The 21822-nt window shown below is 45.8% G+C and overlaps 1 protein-coding gene and 1 long non-coding RNA gene across 4 annotated transcripts in view; both read left to right on the top strand.

Moving 5' to 3' along the window:
• SAMD12 (sterile alpha motif domain containing 12) overlaps positions 1–21822 on the top strand; it is a 237829-nt gene that overhangs the window by 198586 nt on the left and 17421 nt on the right. The window lies entirely within an intron of this gene.
• LOC308593172 lies at positions 19499–20659 on the top strand. The gene is made up of 2 exons (XR_014010810.1): positions 19499–19596; positions 20261–20659. It is a non-coding gene; the product is annotated as an uncharacterized lncRNA (long non-coding RNA).

Here is a 21822-nt window from a genome sequence, read left to right as displayed (position 1 = left end):
TAGGGAGCAGAAAAATCTCCCAATTTTTATGCACGTACAACGCCTGGAAGAAGATGGGAGTTCCAGCAGACAGCCATCACCTGGGGGGCAAATGAGCCCTATGTCTGACCCAGGTGAAGACGGAACCATCCAAAATGCATACTATATAGCAGCGGTTTTCATCCAGTGTGCCGTGACACCCTGGGTTGCCTTGAACAATGGTCGGGGGTGCCATGGGCAACACTGGTCTCTGTCCCTCTTTCTTTCCTTCCCTCCCTCCTCTAATGCCCTCTTGCATCTCTCCCTCCCAAAGGCTTGCACAGCTGTTAGTTGCCGCAGCCCTAGCTATAAGCTCCCTAGGCCAATGGTGCCTCTGGGTCTGGCTGGGGAGGGTGTGCTTCCCAGGCCCCTGTGGGGCATTGTAAGGAAGAAGCTCACTTTGGGGCAGGGGGGCAGCTCAGAGAAACCTCTGCTATATAGTAGGGATGGAGAACCAGATGTTGCTGGACTGCAGTTCCCATCATCTTTTTTTTTTTTTTATAAAATTTTTATTGGTTTTACAAAATTTTAGAAAACAAACAAACACTTAAAAGGACAAACATACATGTATAATTTCATCACCTATTTTCATAAACCTCTTTTCTCGGACTTCCCCATACCCCCCCTTTCTGCATCCCAATGTCCATAATTTTATAGCAACTCCCAATTGTTACTTTCCAACCTCTGTCATCTTAGTCCTCTCCATATTCTGACCTTGTATCACTGTATCCCTTTGTTTCTGAGAACCACAACACTTTAACATTCATTAAGTTTATAATAGTCCTTAAGATAACTTTTAAATTTTCTCCATTCTTCTTCCACCGTCTCTATTCGTTGGTCGTGGATTCTGCCTGTCATCTCGGCCAATGTCATATAGTCCATCACTTTCATCTGCCATTCTTCCAGAGTGGGTAGATCTTGTGTCTTCCAATACTTCGCGATAAGTATTCTTGCTGCTGTTGTAGCGTACATAAAAAAAGTTCTATCCCTCTTTGACACCAATTGGCCGACAATGCCCAAGAGAAAGGCCTCTGGTTTTTTAGGAAAAGTACATTTAAGTACCTTTTTCATTTCATTATAGATCATTTCCCAGAAAGCCTTAATTTTCGGGCATGTCCACCAAAGGTGATAGAAGGTACCTTCAGTCTCATTACATTTCCAGCATTTGTTATCGGGCAGATGATAAATTTTTGCCAGCTTGACTGGGGTCATGTACCACCTGTATACCATTTTCATAATGTTTTCCTTTAAGGCATTACATGCCGTAAATTTGATACCGGTGTTCCATAACCATTCCCAGTCAGCTGACATAATGTTATGACCAACATCCTGTGCCCACTTAATCATAGCCGATTTGACTGTTTCGTCCTGTGTATTCCATTTCAGCAACAAGTTATACATTCTAGATAAATAAAGTACTGGGTTCTAACAATTCAGTTTCTAGTTTTGATTTTTCCACCTGGAAGCCAATTTTCCTGTCCTGTTTGAAAAATTCCATTATCTGATGATATTGAAACCAATTTTGTACTTTATGTTTCAATTTCTCATGACTTTGTAATTTGAACTTATCTCCATCCTGTTCCAAAATTTCCCAATACTTCGGCCATCCGACCTCCATATTGAGTTTCTTCACTGCCTTGGCCTCCACTGGTGACACCCATCTAGGGGTTTTGTTTTCCAACAGATCTTTATATCTTATCCAAACATTGAACAATGCTTTTCTAACAATGTGATTTTTAAAGGCACTATTGATTTTGTCATACCATAGATATGCATGCCAACCAAAAGCGTTATTGAAACCTTCCAGATCTAAAATGTCTGTGTTCTCGAGGAGCATCCATTCTTTCAGCCAGCAAAATGCTGCTGCCTCATAGTACAATTTTAAGTCCGGCAGGGCAAAACCCCCTCTTTCTTTAGCATCTGTCAATATTTTAAATTTGATTCTGGGCTTTTTGCCCTGCCAGACAAATTTCGAAATATCTTTCTGCCACCTCTTGAAACATTCCATCTTATCCAGAATCTGCAAGGTCTGGAACAAAAATAACATTCTAGGCAATACATTCATTTTAATCACTGCAATTCGGCCTAACATTGACAATTTCAAATTTGACCATATTTCTAGATCTTTTTTAATCTCTGACCAACATTTTTCATAATTGTCCTTGTACAAATTCACATTTTTAGATGTCAAATACACCCCTAGGTATTTAACCTTCTTGACCACCGTCAACCCTGTCTCCTCTTGGAATTCCTCTTTTTCCATCTCTGTTAAGTTTTTTCCTAAAACTTTGGTTTTTTGTTTATTCAACTTAAATCCAGCTACCTGGCCAAACAGTTGGATTATTTCTAAGACCCTTTTCGTACTAGTGTTTGGCTCTTGCAAAGTCAATACTAGGTCATCTGCAAATGCTCTTAACTTATACTGTTTAGCTCCGACCTGCACTCCTTTAACCTGCTGGTCATTCCTAATCATATTCAGCAACACCTCCAGAACTGAAATAAAGAGTAATGGGGAAATTGGGCACCCCTGTCGTGTTCCTTTTTCTATTTTAAGTTCCTCAGTTATTACATTATTTACAATCAATTTAGCTTTTTGTTCAGAATATATTGCAGCCATACCATTCTCAAAACCTTGGCCTACCCCCATCCCATGAAGATTCTTTATCATAAAGCTCCAAGAAATATTGTCAAAGGCTTTCTCCGCGTCCACAAAAATCAGTACTGCTTTAGTATTTATATTCACCTCTAGCTTTTCCAAAATGTCTATTATATTCCTTACATTGTCTGCTAGGTGTCTTTTTGGAAGAAAGCCTGCTTGGTTCTTATGAATCTTTTCCATCAACACTTTTTTAAATCTTTTTGCCAAAATGTCTGCAAAAATTTTGTAATCCACATTAAGTAGTGATATTGGGCGGTAGTTCTTCAATTGGGTCTTTTCAGTCTCTGTCTTTGGTATGAGTGAAATATATGCTTCTTTCCACGATTCAGGTGCCTTTTTTCCCTCAAGGATCTCATTACAAACTTCTTTTAATGGTTGAATCAACCATTCCTTCAGCGATTTGTAGTATCTGGAAGTCAGTCCATCTGGTCCTGGAGATTTGCCCAGTTGCATATTCTGAATGGCAGCCTCTATCTCTTGTTCTGTTATTCTCTGGTTCAGATCCATCTTACTTTGATGAGAGATTTTTTGTAATCCATATTTATCAAGGAATTTGTCTATATCTTCTTCGTTTTGCGGGCCTTGAGTATAAAGTTTTTTGAAGTAACTCAAAAAGCAATTTCTAATTTCATTGGGTTTAGATATATTTTTTCCATCCACTTCTAGGCTTGTAACTGTATTTAATTTCTGCCTTTTCTTCAGTTGCCATGCCAGAAGTTTGCCACATTTATTTGCTGATTCGAATGTCTTTTGTTTCATTTGCTTTATCTTCCATTCAATCTCTTGGTTCATCAATTCCATGTATTGTGTTTGATATAACTTAATCTCTCTTAAAATCTCCTGGGACTTTGGTTTTGTTCTTAATTTTTTCTCTCCTTCCTTTATCTTTTCCAAAATCTTTTCTTTTTTCTCATTTTGTTTTTTCCTCTTTATTGAGTTTTGTTGAATCAAGAAACCTCGCATCACCGCTTTACTTGCGTCCCAGATCACTCTTTTCTCCACGTCGGCCCTCAAATTTAATTCAAAATAGTCTTTTAAAGTTTTTTGGGCCTTCTTAAGGATCTCCTTATCTCGAAAGAGGGTGTCATTCATTCTCCATCTAAATTGACCAGTTGTTGTAAGTTTCATCTCCATTCTCACGGCGTTATGGTCGGAGCAAGTTTTTGGGCAGATTTCCACCTTCTTAATCTTTGGAGCCATGCCACTAGTAATCCAAATTTGATCGATTCTGGTCCAGGTCATCATTGCTTGGGAGAAAAAAGGTTCCCTCTCTCTCCAGAGGGTTCCTTGTTCTCCATATGTCTATCAAGTCCATGCTTTCCGTCATTTCAAAAAAGGTCCTAGGAAGTCTCCCTTCCTTAGTAACTGTTAGTCTTTGTGCCTTGTCCATGTTAGTGGAGACCACACCATTCATATCTCCCATGATTATCATATTGTAATCCAAATAGTCCGTCAGGGTTTCATGAAGTCTCTTGAAGAAGTCAGATTTACCTTCATTTGGTGCATAAATTCCAACAACCAAAAGTTTTTCTCCTTGTACTTGTATCTCCACTGCCAGGTATCTCCCTTGCTCATCTTTAAACATCATTTTTGGGGCCCATTTCTCTTTCACATATATCACCACTCCTCTTTTCTTAACTTTGTCTGATGAAATAAATTCTTGTCCTAGTCTTTTATTTATAAGTAGTCTCCTGTGGGCTCTAGTTATATGAGTTTCTTGTAAACATATCAAGTCCAGTTGTTCTCTGTTCAAAATATGAAATACTTGTCTTCTCTTCAAAGGCCCATTGATCCCATTACAATTCCAGCTAAGGAATTGCAGAGCCATCTTGTTATTTTTCTGACACTCCTCCAACAGCTCCAAGTTGTTGCTCTTCTTCTGATGGTAGTGGTTTTTGTCCAAGCGAGAAATTCAGGATGTCTAATGCTCTCCTCTGTTCTGCAATTGGGTCCACAGTCCCCTTCTGCAGGTCCTCCTGATTTCTTCCCAAAAATTTGTCTTTGTCTTGAATTGTCTTTATTTTCACCTTCTTTCCGTTGTAATCAAAAGACAGTACTTGCGGGAATTCCCACCTGAAGCGGATGGAGTTTTTCTTTAACAGAAGAGCTAAATCCTTGTAGAAGTTTCTTAAATCCAAGATATATTTTGGGATGTCTTTGAAGATCTGTACAGCTGAGTTTCCAATTTGCAAGGCCTTTTCAAAATGTAGCCCTAATATTTTGTCTCTTTCCTCCTTAGATCTAAATGTAATCAGGCAGTCTCTCGGGGTCTTTCTGTCCTGCTTTTTGCCCAGTCTAAAAGCTGTTGTAATTTTAAATTCGTCTTCTTCCAGATCCCAGCAGTCAACAAACTCCCGTGTCAAGTATTCCACAAGGTTGTCTCTTTCGTTCTCTGGAATCAATCTTAATTTCAAATTTCTCTCTTTTCTCTGTAGTTCCCACAAGGCCAAAGTTGCGTCATGCTCATGGACCTTCTTAGCAATCGGCTCTAAATTCTCTTGTGTCTCTCCAGCAATAGCTTTCGCTTCTTCGGCAATTTTACGTGTGGTAGAATTTTCCTCTACCAATTTGTTTATAGATTCTGTATTCTGGTTTAGTCTTACTGATATTTCTGTTAATTTTTGTGTATTTTCTGAAGTCTGTTTTGTCAGAGACTCCAGAGATTGATTTATTTTAAGCAGAGCTTCTGTCACAGCTTCCATAGAAACAGCTGTCCCTTTTTCTTGTCCTGTTGTTCCTGCAAGTCCGGCAGTTACGCCTGAAATTGAGCCTCTTTTCTTTGTCTGTTGCTGCTGCAGCTGTTGTTGTTGTTGTTGCTTGGTCTTGGCTCTTGTGACTATCTCTTCTTGTGAGCCACTCATGTCAAGGTCGTTTCCCACGGGAGCTGTTCCCCGCTGGAAAATTCCACTGACTTAAGCCGTGCCAACCTTTACTTTACCCTCTAGGGGGAGCAAATCAAAATGGCCAAAAAATAAAATGTCCAAATACAGAGACAAAGGGGAATATCCAAAGATGTAGAGAAATTAACGCAATTAAAGCAAGTATAGCTGGAAGTTTATAGCTGCGAATTGCCACAGTTTCCCAGTAGATACTGTTTCGTCTTACTCTGATGTACTGTAGCCAAACAGTATATAAACTTTGTATCACAGTGGAACTTTTACAGGAGAAAGTCAGTTCAGTGTCCTATTGTCCTAAAAGGCAGACCGTTTCATGCTCTTAAATGACTGAGGCAGCGGAGGATTTTCTTTTAAATAAATCATGCAGTTGCCAAAGTCTCTTTCACCTCCCCTCTGCCCTGCTAGCTAGAGGGGAGATCTAAGGTCCAAATGTCGGGTTTTATTAAATAAAAACAAAGTTTTCACGGATGCAGGTTTAAAGTTCCGTTGCTTTCGCTTTCATGCAGTCGGGGGGAGGCAGACTTCCTTGATTTTAACCTCCCCGCTTTCAGCCCAATTTTCAAATTTTAAAGGGTCCCAATTCTTTTTCTGCTCTTACTCACGGGAATTCAGTCCAGATTTTCTTTTCAGGAAGGAATCGGCGCTCTCCGCTTATGGCGACGCGGCTTCACTCCGCAGGCTGGGTAGCGACTCTCAGCACCGCGCTCACTCCCGATGCCGCTCCGGAGCCTTTAAAAAGGCTCTTTCACAGTACCGGGGGGCGCAAAGGTGCCCACCGAATCTCCTTGCTCTCAGGCTTCAGCGCCTGAGATTTTAGGGGTCCCCCGCTCGCCGTAGCGGGTAAGACCCGAACTTGCGGAGCAGTCCTTCTCCGGAGCTCGGAGGTAGGACCGCCCTTAAGCGCTGGCACCGACCGCAAGTCCCATCATTCCCCCACCGCTGCCTACGCCAACAAAGGTTTGTGGGAATGTTCAGGGAGGCCGGAGAGGATATATTGCTTAATGATATTCTTCCTAACTTGCAGTGGTTTGCTTGTTGCAGGCTCGTCTGAACCTCTCTATACAGTGGTGCCTCGCAAGACGAAAATAATCCGTTCTGCGAGTCTCTTCATCTAGCGGTTTTTTCGTCTTGCGAAGCAACCCTATTAGCGGATTAGCACTATTAGCGGTTTAGCAGATTAGCGGCTATTAAAGGCTTAGCGGCTTAGAAAAGGGGGGGAGCGGGGAAAAAATCGGAACACTTGCAAGACGTTTTCGTCTTGCAAAGCAAGCCCATAGGGAAATTCGTCTTGCGAAGCAGCTCAAAAACGGAAAACCCTTTCGTCTAGCGGGTTTTCCATCTTGCGAGGCATTCGTCTTGCGGGGTACCACTGTATAAGATTCCTGTAAGATCACTTCTTGTCCCTCTTAAAAAGAATAGACACGGCAATCTTATTAAAGTCAATATAAAAGTAGTTTACTCACATTCATTCAGTTCACAGTTAGATCCCTGAAGGCAGACTTAGGTTACAAAAGTATATATATATGTGGAACTATCCGATAAGGGAGTTAGTCCTAAGTGACTGCGGACAGGCACGTGTTTTCACACGTAGAAAAGCAAAAAGGAGAAAAGGAGCAAAAGAAGGAGGTGTGCTCCCCTGTCCAGGTTAGGTCACGCTCATCTCTAGTCACATGCAGAGGAAGTTTGTTCCAGCTCAGGAGGAAACAGGAAGTTTTCTCCTGGCTGGTACAAAGCATTCCCTAGCATGTCCACTCTAGGAATGTTGTACTTGACTGCTATGTGTTTCACATCCCAGAGGGTTGTTGGGTGTTGTAGTCCAGTGTTTCCCAACCACTGTTCCGCGGCACACTAGTGTGCCGCGAGATGTTGCCTGGTGTGCCGCGAGATGTTGCCTGGAGGGAGGCGGGCGAGTCGGGCGGCGAGAGGCGGGGCGGCGGCGGCAAGGCCGCCCAGCGCGGGGCTCTCACCGTCTGCCTGCCTGGCTGCCTGCGAGCTCGGCAGGCAGCGCCTCCGTCCGCAGCGCCCGCCTCGCGGCTCTCATTCCCTGCCCCTGCCAAAGCTCACCCAGCCAAGCCGCGCTCTCCTTCCTGCCTCGCTTTGCTGCCTCCCCCCCCCCCACCCCCAAAGCTTGGAGGTTCCCCGGCAGGAAGGAGGGAACTTAATCCTCTCCAAGGGCTGCGGAAAACAGACATGCAAATGGGGGCTTGCCAGCTCTTCAAGCGCCGCCGGCTTTCTTCGGGAATTACCGCCTGCCGAGCCCGGTAACGCTGACAGGCCGAGCCGCGGGGCTTGGCAGCGCAGCCGGCAGAGTGTGGGAAAGGGCGGCCGCCACACGCCGGGCAAGGCGAGACTCGACGGGGAGGACACCGGCAGCAGCGCCCCGCCCCCCCCCCGAAACCCGCTCCGGGCAGGTAATTCACAGAGAGTGGACAGAAGGAAGCCTTAAAGGGCTTCAGCCTCCCAGAGTGGCGGGGAATAATAATAATAATAATAATGATAATAATAAAATTGACAGGTGGTGTTTTTCTAGGTGAGGGGGTGGGGACTGTAATAACAAAAAAATCAGCTGTCTATCAACCGCTGTTTTGCAATGAGGAATTGCAAATAAGGAAGATCAAAAGGAGAATGTTTTTTGGGGGGGGACTCTCTTCCTCTTCCTCCTCCTCCTCTCGTTCTTGCTCCTCTTCCTGGCAAAAGGGCTGCTGAGACCCCTTCTCTCTTGGGTGTCGGTGGGTGCTGTGACGTTGACGCTGCTGTGGCAAGTGCCTTTACTTAGCAGAGTGCATTCCCCTTTACACAGGAGGGGAGGGAAAAAAATTGAAACTTACACTTTCGTGCGTCCCTCCCGGCGTGACGCTGCGCGCTGACGTCACGGGGCTGTAATGGTGGTGTGCCTCGAGATTTTTTTCATCAAACAAGTGTGCCTTTGCCCAAAAAAGGTTGGGAAACACTGTTGTAGTCCAACAACATATAGAGGGGCCACCACTGCTTACCTATGCTGGGAAGTTGATCACAACTTCAGGGTTATAGCAAATCTCTTTAGAAACGCTCCTAACATTTTAGAATTGGGATAGCTTTTCCGGAGAATGTCCCATCTGTCACAGCCACCCGCCCTCTGCAAGAATTCACCATAATCTGAGTCGAAAGCATATAAGGAACGAAAGGGAAGAGTCACATCGACATTTAGGCTAACTAGACATTAGGCTTAAATCATAGCCGTACTGGGGATTTACAGCCACTTTCAAATCTGGCTGGTTAAAGGAGTGTGCCAGGTGTGAGGCTATACTTCTAAATGCAGCCAAATTCAACTTGACATCATGTCTATAAAGCTGACTTAATCGCCTAGCCTGCTAACATATTTGGGTCTGCATGCCAAGTCTGATGACACAAAGTGCTGGAGTACAGTGCATCTTACACTTTTATTTCACTGCCTAAAATCCTGTTGCTCTGGAGATTTTCTTTTCTTTTCTTGTTAGCCCGGCTGGGCTGTGCAGTCAGCAGTCCTTCAGAACATTTTAATTGCAAGGAGCTTGTGGAGGCATAAATAATCCCTCTCGTTTTATTCTCACAACCTGGTGAACCAGGTTAGAAAAAGATAAAGAGCAATTGGCCCAGGATTGCTCAGTGAACTTCGCAGCTGAACAGCAGGGCTGATGGGAAACCTGGGACAGTACAGGTGTTGTTAGACTCCAACTCCCAGAATTCCTGACCACTGGCTATGCTGACTGGTGCTGATGGGAGTTGTAGGCCAAAAACAGATGGAGTGCCACATGTTCCTCACTGTAGAAGAGCTTCTTTTGGGATGCTGCTGTTAGCAGGTGGCAAGACCATGGTGCAAACAGCGTGGTGTAGTGGTTAGAGTGTTGGGAGACGAGGGCTCAAAGCTCAGTGGGTGATCTTGAGACAATCACTTATTCTCAGCCTAACCTACCTCGTGCGGTTGGTGTGAGGATAAAATGGGAAGGAGGCGTCAGGAACTGGTCGAGCGTAGGTCTTCAATAAAACAATGAAGCACCCAGTGTAAGTGAAGTCAACTCTTTATTCAAGAAACAAAAACAGCTCAGTCCTGGGGGGCACAGCAAGCCTTCCCAGTAGGTCTTTCCTCAATGAAGCAGTTGTGAGGACTGAAGCTCTCCACCTTACTTCCATTCTTTAAGGCTCCTCCCTGGTTCTTTCCCCAGTAGCCTAAGGCTCTGTCATCCTGTCTCTCATTGATCCTGCCTTATCTTTGTATTCTGGCCCTTCTCCTCTCCTGCCTCTGAGTCTGGACTGCTCTCTGCCACAGCCTCTCCCTGCTCACTAAACCCTGTTGCCTCTCCAGCTTCCAACACCACCTCCTCCACCCAGTCTGCTCCCTCTTCTCTCTCTAACCACTTAGCGTCGTTCCACCACCAGTCCTCAGGCTCTAAGCCTTCTTCCTGTGGGGGTTCCCCAGCAGGTGCCTTGCACCAGTCCTCTGCTGCATCCAGCCCGTGACAGGAGGAGATATATGCCTTGGAGGAGAAGGTGGGATATTAAGGCAATCAATAAATAAACAGAGCCAGCCCTTTGTAGCCAAAGAGATTCAACAGGCAGCCTCCTTTGTAGGTGGGTGGCTTGAGAATCCAAGAGTCTTTAAATTGGTTTCCTTCATTTTTCACACCACATCCTCAGTTCTTTCCTGGCACCCCAGCACCCCATGGTACACAGCATGGAAATGACTAGCAGGATGTTCCCATTGCTCTTGCCCAGCCAGAGGGTTGCCGAACACATAAGGTTCAATTAGGCTTTCTGTTTAAATACTTCTGACTCCACTAGTGGGATGAAGTTGGGGAAAGAGGGGGAAGTGGCAGTACAGTGGTACCTCTGGATGTGAATGGGATGTGTTCTGGAGCCCTGTTTGCATCCTGAAGCGAACACAACCCATGTCTGCGCGTGCACAGGTCACGATTCGCCGCTTCCACACATGCACGTGACATCATTTTGAGTGTCTGTGCATGCGTGAGCGATGAAACCCGGAAGTAATATGCTCCATTACTTCCGAATCGCCACGGAGTGTAACCTGAAAACGCTCAGCCTGAAGCACATTTATCCCTAGGTATGACTGTATGGGAGTTCTTGGGGTTTACGTATCCCAGTTCACGTATTTACATATTCCAACTTTTTGGAGCATGCAGTCAGGAACAAAGTTGGGCGAAGTTTATGCCAGTTAGAAATCTACACAGAAAAGTGACCACAGGAAGCTAATTCTCAGGAACAGTGCAAACGTTTTCTCTCCCCCTGGAACAAATCACACATTTTCGATGACCCACAGTTTGAAAACCATGTTTCGAACAGGGAACTTTTTCTTCCCCTAAGCTTAGCAGTTTACCATTTATGCTGCCCTGCAGGTGGGAGATTGAATTCACTCTTGACTGAAGGAATGTGAGATTGGGACTGGGGCTGAGAGCATCCTTGTTCCCAAATTCAGCCAGTCACTTGTTTCCCAGCTCCTTGGCACTGTAATAGCCATCTTGTCCGAGCACCACAAAATTCCAGGTTCTCCTACAGGGATAGGAAAAAAGAGTGGGCTGAGAACGAAGAATGCTCTGTGTGCTGCTTGTGAGCATCCCATAGGCTGCAATCCATACTCTAACCAGGATGGACTTGCAGGATCCATAGCATAATAAAATTGGAGGTGGGGGCAGAAGTTCATCCATTACTGAAATTTTATTGGATTATTATTATTTTTAAAAGAGATAAAGCATTTGATAAACCAATAGGCATCTGGTTAGTCACTGTGTGAACTAGGATACTGGACTGTGTGTACCTTTTTCCTGGGCAGCAGGACCTTCGTATGTTCTTGTTTTCTGTAATTGCCAGAACACAGACAAACTCTGCACTTTGGGACTGCACATGCTCATCTCCTAGCTCCCATAAAAAGTTCTACTTCCACTGTCAGAGGAAGTATCCCGGGAGCCACAAGTGGGAAGAACTCTGCTGTGGGCTTCCCGTGGATATCTGGTTGGCCACTGTGAGAACAAGATGCTGAACAAGATAGGCCTTTTGGACTCACAGCTGTCCATGGAGGCACAGGTCAGTTCTGTGTCCAGGGCAGCTGTCTACCAGCTCCATCTGATACACAGTGTGATGGCCTGGGATTCCGATTCTGAGAGTGAACCGGAGGAATCCCAGCCGGCACAGGAGTCCCCGCCTCCAGGGCCGGCTGAACTGGGGCAAGGCCTAGATTCTGAGGAGCCTGCACCTGTGCCAGATCCTCAGGAGCAGGCACCAGGTGAAACCATTTTGGCCCCAGAGGTGCTTGAGGACTCAGTGTCTACAGGTGAGCCTTCCCCGGGGCCCAGTAACCCTTCGGCCTCTCCTGAACTGCAGAGGCTTAGGGCAGAGAGGCGAAGGGAACTGGTTTCTCCCAGGAGGAGTGCTCGCCTTAAGGCCAGGAGAGGCGGGGCTCCTGGGGGCCGGGACCGCCCCTGGCCTTAGAGAAGATAAAGGGCAGTCAGCCCGGTCCCAGGTTGCGGGAGCAACGTCGTCATTGAAGAGCTGTTTCGGCCAGCATCAAGTCCTGTTCCTCCAGTGTTCCTGTTCCCCGCCCGGCTTCCTGCTTCTGATCTTCGAGTGTTCCTGTCCCCGCCCGGCTCCCTGTTTCGGACCTCACCTCGCACTTTGTGGACTATCTCCAGGCTAGTGACTTAGGATTGAACTTGGACTACGGTAACAGTAACCTTCCCCCCAGGACCAGCACACACAGGCTAAGACCCTACCTACCCTCGGACTGTCTCGCCAGAGTGGTGCATGCTCTAGTTATCTCCCGCTTGGACTTCAATGCGCTCTACATGGGACTACCTTTGAAGATGACCCGGAAACTACAACTAATCCAGAATGCGGCAGCTAGACTGGTGACTGGGAGCGGCCACCTTGAAAGCCCTAAACGGCCTCGGCCCAGTATACCTGAAGGAGTGTCTCCACCCCATCGTTCAACCCAGACACTGAGGTCCCACCTCAAGGGCCTTCTGGCAATTCCATCACTGTGAGAAGCCAAGATGTCTTTTAAAAGTAGGATAGTTGTTTATATCCTTGACATCTGATGGGAGGGCTTTCCACAGGGCGGGCACCACTACCGAGAAGGCCCTCTGCCTGGTTCCCTGTAACCTCACTTCTCACAGTGAGGGAACCGCCAGAAGGCCCTTGGAGCTGGACCTGAATGATGGGGGTGGAGACACTCCTTCAGGTATACAGGACCGAGGCGGTTTAGGGCTTTCAAGGTCAGCACCAACACTTTGAATTGTGCTTGGAAACGTGCTGGGAGCCAATGCAGATCTCTCAGGACCGGTGTTATATGTTCCCGGTGGCCACTCCCAGTCACCAGTCTAGCTGCCGCATTCTGAATTAATTATAGTTTCCACCAGGGAATGGTATGCCAGAGATCTCTGGGCTGCCATGAAAAACCCCTTTTTGCATTTGCCAGCACCGTTAGAGAGAATGAGACAAGTGAGCTGATGTCGGGTGTCTTAAAAGGGCAACAAATTTCTGGTTATTTCATTTCTTTCTTGTCTCATTTTTACTGCTGAGGAGGGGGAAAGGGAGTCACTTGGGGGATTTTTCTGCCTCTCGCGCCAAAATAATTTCACACTATTTTGGAACTATGAACTTGTATTGGTAAGAGGGCATCATTTGTGGCTCCCACCTCGGCAAACAAGCTATCTTGGGCCAGTCCTGTGTGCGATTGTATTTTCAGAACTTCTGGGAAGGCATTCTGGGTGCCACCAGGACTGGCTGTGATCTCACCGCCTTCTCCTGAGCTGCAGAGAAATCAAAATTTACATGCATCACACAAATCGCACCCTTTCGCTCTGCACAAATGCTGCTGGCATCCGATAACCCTTTGGAAGAATGCTAGTGTTTCTAAGGAGTAAGGGGAGAGTATTAGTCGATGGGAGAGGGCCGTAGTTCAGTGGCAGGGCCATGTAGGAGCTCCCAGGTGCAGTATCTGGCAGGGAATGCCCCTTCTCTGATATCCTGGACAGTTGCTGCTGGTCAGTGTAGACAACATTGATCTAGATGGACCAATGGTCTGATTGACCTATAACACAGCTTCCTATGTTCCTAAGCACATTTCCCAAAACATTCCTTCCTTTCCCAGGTTGTACTTTCACAAAACAGTGTAATAGGTCGCAACCGCATGCGCTGGCAAGTCTGCAGTGCTTAACATCATGAGAGGGCCAACTATTTAAGCTTTCGGGTACATAATGTTCAATCCGGTGTCGGTCGTATGTGCTGTAAAATGAGCCAACACCCTGTGTATATATATTTGTGTGTATGTGTGTGTTTAATATTCTAGAAGTGGTTCTGTTCCAGGAATTACTTAATCCAAATTTTGCTTTGTTTTCCCACCCCCTTTCCTTTTTCTCCCCCTCATGGCACTTTGAGCTTTGTTCGTTTTGGCTTTTCGGAGACGGATTCTGGGATAGGAAGGAAGGGTTAGGTTCCACATGGCTTGGAGGCAAGGCGTGCCTTTCTTCTTAGCTTTGGCAGAGGCACCAAGGAAAAGAGAGGAGCTTCTCAGAAAAGGGAAAGGCTTCTGTGTCTCTGAGGTTTACCCAGGCAGAGCAATTAGAGGATTAGAGCTATGAACTGGCCTAACTTCTGTTAGTACTTGTGCCCGGAGTTGGGAGTGGAGGGGTTAAATAAAGAACGCATGGTCTAAACAGGTTTCTAAAAGAGGATAACTGGTCACCTATGTTAAATCTCGCTTCCCTTCTTCGGAGAGAAGTCCTTTTACTGCTTTTGAGTCTCCATCTTTTTGGGAAATGGGGAAAAAAATCTTAACTATTTCATATTTAGAAATCCCAAAAACACCCCAAACAGTTTGAGGAAGTTTTTTAGCATTTGTAAATATGGGAATTTAACATTAGGTGAAAAGATTACCTGATGCAGATAATCTAGAAAGAATGACAAATAATATTGCTTTCCAGATAAATGAAAAGCATTTTTAAAAATGGACAGAGTATGCGAAGAAATGTTGTAACATACTCATTTGGCTTTTATTGGCATAATTTAGACAATAAAAATAATAAGAGGGGGGAAATCCATAAAACATTGGTAATCCAGACATATTAAACACTTAAAACATATAAAAGACTCAGTAGCCACCATTAAGCAAAATCAAGTAGTTTTAGATTTGACTTCAGTACACAATGGGTCTGCAACAAAACGTTGCAGAGTGGAGTGCTCCTTCTTTCAGGAAAACATCCCCCCCCCCCAATGATTGTCTCCCTACCTACCCATGCATCAGCCAGCTAGCATTCTGTGACCACTGAGCATGTTTTGTCTTCAATGGACTGGTGTTTTTTTTTTGCAGCGGAGGACGCAGGTGTCCCATGAGTGTTCTTTGTAAAAAAAAATTAAAAAGTGTATCTGAAAACTTTGGGGTGGCGCTGTGGGTTAAACCACAGAGCCTAGGTCTTGCCGATCAGAAGGTTGGCGGTTTGAATCCCTATGACGGGGTAAGCTCCCGTTGCTCGGTCCCTGCCCCTGCCAACCTAGCAATTCGAAAGCACGTCAAAGTGCAAGTAGACAAATAGGTACCGCTCCGGCGGGAAGGTAAACGGCGTTTCTGTGCGCTGCTCTGGTTTGCCAGAAGCGGCTTAGTCATGCTGGCCACATGACCCGGAAGCTGTACACTGGCTCCCTCGGCCAATAAAGCGAGAAGAGCGCCGCAACCCCAGAGTCGGCCACGACTGGACCTAATGGTCAGGGGTCCCTTTACCTTTACCTTTAAAGCCTGCTAAACCATCCCTCTGGTGCATGCATGATGCTGAAGGGAAGGCGGTTTCTTTCATGAAGAGGGGGGGCACTGATTTAGGGAAGGTCCAGTCCAGCAAGAACTTCACCCCACGATTCTGCTGATCACACAGCTCAGCTGTCCTGCGTTGATTGCAGAGCTTCAGGCACCCTTCAGGCCGACTGGCACGGCACCAGCTTCGCATTAGGGTTTTTATAAAGCACCTCAGATGCCTAGGCACTCTGCGAACATGAAATTAACAAGGCTGCACCTGCAGGGCTCACCATCAGAAAGAATATGGAGGAGGGGGAGGAGAGAGAATAATTGAAAGAGAAGATCACAAGCTTAGTAACAAAATTATCATCAGGCACAAGCAAACTGAAATAAACATGCTACCAAATACTCCAGCTGCTGTTAACTATAAAATGAGAACAAGGCAGGGAGGTGGGGAAATGATGTGGCCAGAATTAATGGCAAGTCTCTGGGTCTGGATGTGTTCCTCTGCTCTCTATACTAGGGGTCTGCTAACTTTTTCAGCAGGGGGCTGGTCCACTGTCCCTCAGACCTTGTAGGGGGCCGGAATATATTTTTGGGAGGGAAATGAACAAATTCCTATGCCCCACAAATAACCCAGAGATGCATTTTAAATAAAAGGACACATTCTACTCATGTAAAAACACGCTGATTCCCGGACTGTCTGCGGGCTGGATTTAAAAGGCGATTGGGCAGGATCTGGCCTTAGTTTGCCTACCCATGCAGTCTATACCAGGCATGTCCAACAGGTAGATCGTGAGCTACTTGTAGATCGCCGGGGGGGGGGGGTCCCAGGTAGATCTCAGTATGAAGTTTAGTGATCGTCTTTGGCCAACACTCCCCTAAAAATCAAATTCCTGGCAATGACAATGGGTAGATCATAGCCGGTCTTTTTATACTGCGAGTTGATCGCAGTCTCTTGGGAGTTGGACGTGCCTGCTCTATAGCAACACGAGTTACATTCTTCTTGCATCAGTATCATATCTTGCAGTGGACAAAGACATGGGTCAGTTTGTCAGTCCTCCGCTGTCAAGCTGGTTGCATGACTACCATCCCGTCCTCAAGGATGGGAAGCCTGTGGCCCTCTAGATCAGAGCTTTCCAAACTGTGTGTCGCAACACAATAGTGTGTCAGTTGCAGGTGTGTCGCTCAAACTCTCCCTGCACTCCTCCTGGGGCTGGAGTTATTTCAACCTTTGATTTGCTAGTAAAACTGAATTACCGTATGATGAAACGATGCTTCTCTAAAAAGCATGTCATGCAAGGTTTGGAAAGCTCTGCTTTAGGTGTTGTTAGACTACAGCTTCCATTATCTCTGTCCATTGGCCATCGGTTGGGGATCACTGGAGTTGGAGTCCAACAACATAATGAAAGACAACAGGATCACCACTCTGCCCATAACCCCTCGTTCGGCCCATCACTGGAAGATAATGTTACAGGCTGCTCTGACCCCTGCCAAGCCATGCATGGGATTCCAGGGGTCTTGGCCCTCAACCAGGGTTGGTGCTCCTTTGGAGAATTGAAGACACAGCTGTGGCTGTTGTGGCTTTAAGAAATATGGTTTATTCGCATATTTACACCTGAATTTAGATAGAGTGAGTCCAGATCTTACAGCATGCTTGTCTCAAGAGGGGCTTGTTCCCACCATCATCAGTGCAGCTCTGGAGTCCAAGACACCTCTCCCAGCCTGCCTTCAGCCAGCCAGCCAAAATCCTTCATTCTGCCCTTTATTCAGTTATTCCAAGCCTCTTGTCACATGCCCCATACTCTTCCTGTGACATCATAGTCCAGTTACCCTGGCAACCTTCCAAATCTCCCGTCTCTCTGCACAGCTCTGTCAGGGCAAGGTGCGAGGACAGTTCTCTTGCCTTACCAATGGCCTTCAGTGGCCCTGTATTGTTTCTTAATGGCCCTAGCTTGGCCAGGTCCTTTGGATAGGCTAGCCCAGGAATTCCTCTGCAGCTTATATTTCCCCTTCCCATCCCAAATGACCCAAATCCTACCATTTTAGTAATTTCTAATTTCCTATAGCAATAGTGACTGAACCCCTCTTTTAAATATGCTGACTTCTTTCACAGTGGGAAATTGATTAAATATAAGAAAGATACCTAACCCTGTAGATCTGGTGTGAGTTCCTAACCTATTTGAAGGCCCACTGAGGCGTCATATTTCAAGGCTCAAAGGATGTGGTACCAGTGGAACTCTTTAGCAGTGGATCAAGGATCCAAATTGGATAAGACCATCTTGTTCCCACAGCAGTGATTCTCGCCTACCTGCCTTTGAGCAAAGAGCGAATATCAATTGTAGCGTGGCTTTGATCTCGCTCAATTGCCGCTGCTGCAAAGGAGACTACAGGACACTTATTAGTGGATCCTGCATTGTAATTCAGACTGCAGCTGTCAAAATACATGAACAAAGTGTCTTTTGTGATGAATTTCCCTTGCTTTGTTTGCTGTTACTCATTCAGAGTTCAATAATTAATAACGAGCATTCCAGTCATTAGTATAAATTAGCCAGGTTCTACTGTATGAGCCACCCACAACTGTGTTTTTTCTGTCTTTCTTTCCTGGAAAAGAATTATTCAGAAGTGTTTCGGAAATGCTTCCATAACACATCATCACCCATTAATGTCGCTTCCAAACGATATGTCTAAATTCTTGGTTTAAAGGGGGCGGGGTGGGTGGCTTTCAATCTGAAGGAATAAATAAATAAGAATGATTTTTTATTATTATTTTGCTCAGAAAGTTGATTAGCCAAAATAGGAACTCCGAGTTGAAGTTAAAATGTAAATTTAAATCCCCCCCATATTTAGGATTAAAAATAGGGTATTTTCAAACACCTTATCCATCACAAGAAAGATGTAAATGGGCCTGACATTGGTGGTACATGAAATCCATAAATGGGGTAATATGTGGGTCAGATGGTAGGAATTTGTCTGTCTGTCTGTCTGTCTGTCTGTCTGTCTGTCTGTCTCTCTCTCTCTTACACACACACACACACACACACCCCACCGGGGAGGAGCAATTAAAAGTGGTGCCCCGTTTCCATGGACCCCAACCAGATTAACACACACCCCAATTTACCAGCTCCTCATTCCTGCGAGAAGGAACCCCCTCCCAGTTGGAAGCTATGTAAACTCACCTTCTAAGCCAAATGAGAGGGAGACATTTTCAGCACAGTCCTATCACAGGACAGAGGTTTTCAACCTTTTCTGAGTCCACTGCTCCCTTGACCCGACTACATTCTTTCTGCGGCACGCCTGTGGGGCTCAGGAGCCCAGTTATGTCACCCCTCGCCTGGGCTGCCATAACATAGGAACATACTGAATTATACTGAATCTCTGTATCTTGCTAAGTTTCAGAGGGGTCTCGCCCAGCCCTGTTGCTGGGGATTGAATCTGGAAACTTCTGTATTTGAGGCAGATGTTCTGCTGCTGAGCTATGCCCCTTCCCATAAGATGGAGAGGGGCATGATATTGCAAGGCTGTGCAATTGAAGATGTGATGTTTTGCCGCTCATTTGCAGGTATTGAACCTGAAAGGCCTGGGGGTCCTTCAGATGTTCAGATCATCTGAAAATTAAGCTGCTGTTCTGCTCGTTTGCAGCATTAACTCTGCATGTTCCAAAAGACACATGTTGTTAAACATATGCGTGTTTTGAGACCGAGACACCGAGAACTAATAATCCCACAAATCTACAAGAGTACAAGCAACTAGATCTAACACCTAAATCTACTTTCCTCTCTTTATTGATTGAATTTCTGGTGTTAGCTTTAAATATATATAGACCTGTCAGGATTCGAGTTCCTTGGGTAAGCATCAGTATTTGTCAACTTCACTCTCACCCAGAAAACTAGCAAAGAATCCCCATTGACATTAATCAAAATGTGAAAAGATGAAATAGCTTATGATTCTGGCACGCTGCATAAAAAAGCCTTGAGGCATGAGCTTTCTATACAGGATCACACACCAGCAACGGAGTGAAGGCACAAGAGGTGTGGTAGTCTAGTCTTTCCTGTGTTGCTGCAGAACAGCCTTCAGCAACCTCAAGATGCTTTGGACTACAACTACAACGTTGGCTGGGCCTCCTTGTTCACGGACTCTCTGGTGTGCATAGGCTTGACCTAAGGTCCTGATTCTGCTGCTGTTCCATTAAAAATTTCAAGGCCATGCTGGGTATGTAGAGAATCGCACTGGGCGGGATTGCAGAACATGGGGGGAGGGAGTGTCCTGTGGCAGACAAAGCACCGTATTTTTCGCACCATAGGACGCACCGGACAATAGGACACACTTTGTTTTAGAGGCGGGAGAACAAGGGGAAAAAAGTTCTCCCCCTCTCAGCCCAGCACCCCTTCAGTGAAACGGCAGGAGGCGCTGCACAGAGAGAGGGAGAACTTTCCCCCTCTTGTTGTCCCACTCTAAAACAAGGTGCCGTTTAAGGTGCGTTCAGGCGGCTACCTTGGAAGCCTGGAGAGCGAGAGGGGTCGGTGTGCACTGACCCCTCTCGCTCTCCAGGCTTCAGGTTCCTTTCGACCTGCTCTTTGGGGCTGGCGGGGGGAAGCCCACCACCAGCCCCAAAGAGCAGGTCAGGGAGCAGTGGAAAGGCACAGCGGAGAGGCTCCTGCCATAGCCGCGCGTCACCTCTCCAGCTGGGAGAGGGTCGCGGGGCTTTGGCTTCTTTAGCCCCGCGTGCGCTCTCCCGGCTGGAGAGGTGACGCGCAGCTATGGCAGGAGCCTCTAAAGCCGTGCATCACCTCTCCAGCTGGGAGAGGGTCGCGGGGTGCTTCTTTAGCTATTGCGGCTATTGAGGGTCGCGGGGCTATGGCGTCTTCGCTCCATAGGACGCACACACATTTCCCCTTCATTTTTGAAGGGGAAAAAGTGCGTCCTATAGAGCGAAAAATACGGTATATACAAGAGCTAAGATGATGGGAAGCTACTCAGCTGCCTTCTGCTGACTCCAGGTGCATTGCAAAGATAGATGCTCTTTGTAGCCTTGGACTGGAAAGGGTTAAAAACTTTTTTTTTAAGGAAATGGATTAATTTAAGAGACCCCCTGTTGACTGGTGGGCCCATGGCTCTACCCCTCCAAGTGTGTGTATATTGGCTTCTCCATCTTCTCGACCTATCGTGATCTTATACCAAATGGAGGCAAGAGCAAAGCCCCCCACCCTCCAAAAAACTATATACACACCCCCTCGGGCTGCAATGTACAATAACTTAACACAGTTGCCTGTATTTTTATTTTGTAAATTCATTATAGTAATAATTATAAATTAACAGCCAGTGGCTTTGGGGCGAAAAACCTATAGTGGGGGCTGATGGGAGTTGTGGTCCAAAACATACTGAGGGCAGCGCTTGGCAAAAAGCTGTTGCAGGACTATAAGCAACACACAGAGCCAGCTAGAGCCATCATTTGGAGCTCATATACCAAGCCCTAAACAACTAGGGACCTTTGTATATAATTTTATTAAGTTTTCTGTCTGATAATTTAAAATACTCAGTTTACATCCTTAAGATATCAATGACATCTCTTCTTCTCTTTCCATGGTTCATTTTACATATCAAAAATCCCTGCATATTTTACAAAAACTATACCATTCATTCTTCCATTATTGCATCCATCAAAACTGGTTTATGCTACTGAATTTATCTTAATGCTGCCATCGTTTTCAGCTGTACACAATTTTCCCCCATATATTCAATGAACATTTTCCAGTCTTCTTTAAACGTATGTTCTTCTTGTTCTCTTATTCCGTGTGTTAAGTCTGCGACTTGTGCATATTCCATCAGCTTAAGTTGCCACTCTTCTTTGGTTGGAACATCACTTGTTTTCCAATTTGGGGCTAACAAAACACAGGCTGCAGTTGTAACATACATAAATAACCTTTTTACATATAGTAAGTGAAATAGAAACATCGCCACCCGACCCCACCCTCACCCATCTCTCCCCCCCCTCCACCTCTTTCCTCCTTTTCTTCCTAATGTCTCAACAAATGAAAATGATTTGTAAAAATGTTACATGGGGGGGGGACACGAGAGAGAGACATTGTGCACTTTTGTAAATCAACAAAATCTTTAATAAAATAAATAAATAGCCTTTTTAGACACCAGGGAATTTCAGTCTGAATTATTCCCAACAGAAAGGACTCTGGGTTTGGGGGGTGGGGGGTGGGAAGTACTTTTAAACATTTTTTTCAATTCGTTATTGATCATTTCCCAATACTCTTTAACCCTTTTACAAGTCCACCACATATGAAAGAACGTTCCCTCCACCTCTTTGCATCTCCCAACACTTGCCTGATTCAGTCTTACACATCTTAGCAAGCCTAAAAGGTAAAGGGACCCCTGACCATTAGGTCCAGTCGTGGCCGTCTCTGGGGTTGCAGCGCTCATCTCGCTTTATTGGCCAAGGGAGCCAGCGTACAGCTTCCGGGTCATGTGGCCAGCAGGACTAA

The sequence above is a fragment of the Podarcis bocagei genome (genome assembly GCF_964188305.1).
Source record: "Podarcis bocagei genome assembly, chromosome: 8".
NCBI lineage: Eukaryota > Metazoa > Chordata > Lepidosauria > Squamata > Lacertidae > Podarcis > Podarcis bocagei.
The sequence above is the reverse complement of the archived record's forward strand: the minus strand, read 5'-3'. Positions and strand labels throughout refer to the sequence as shown.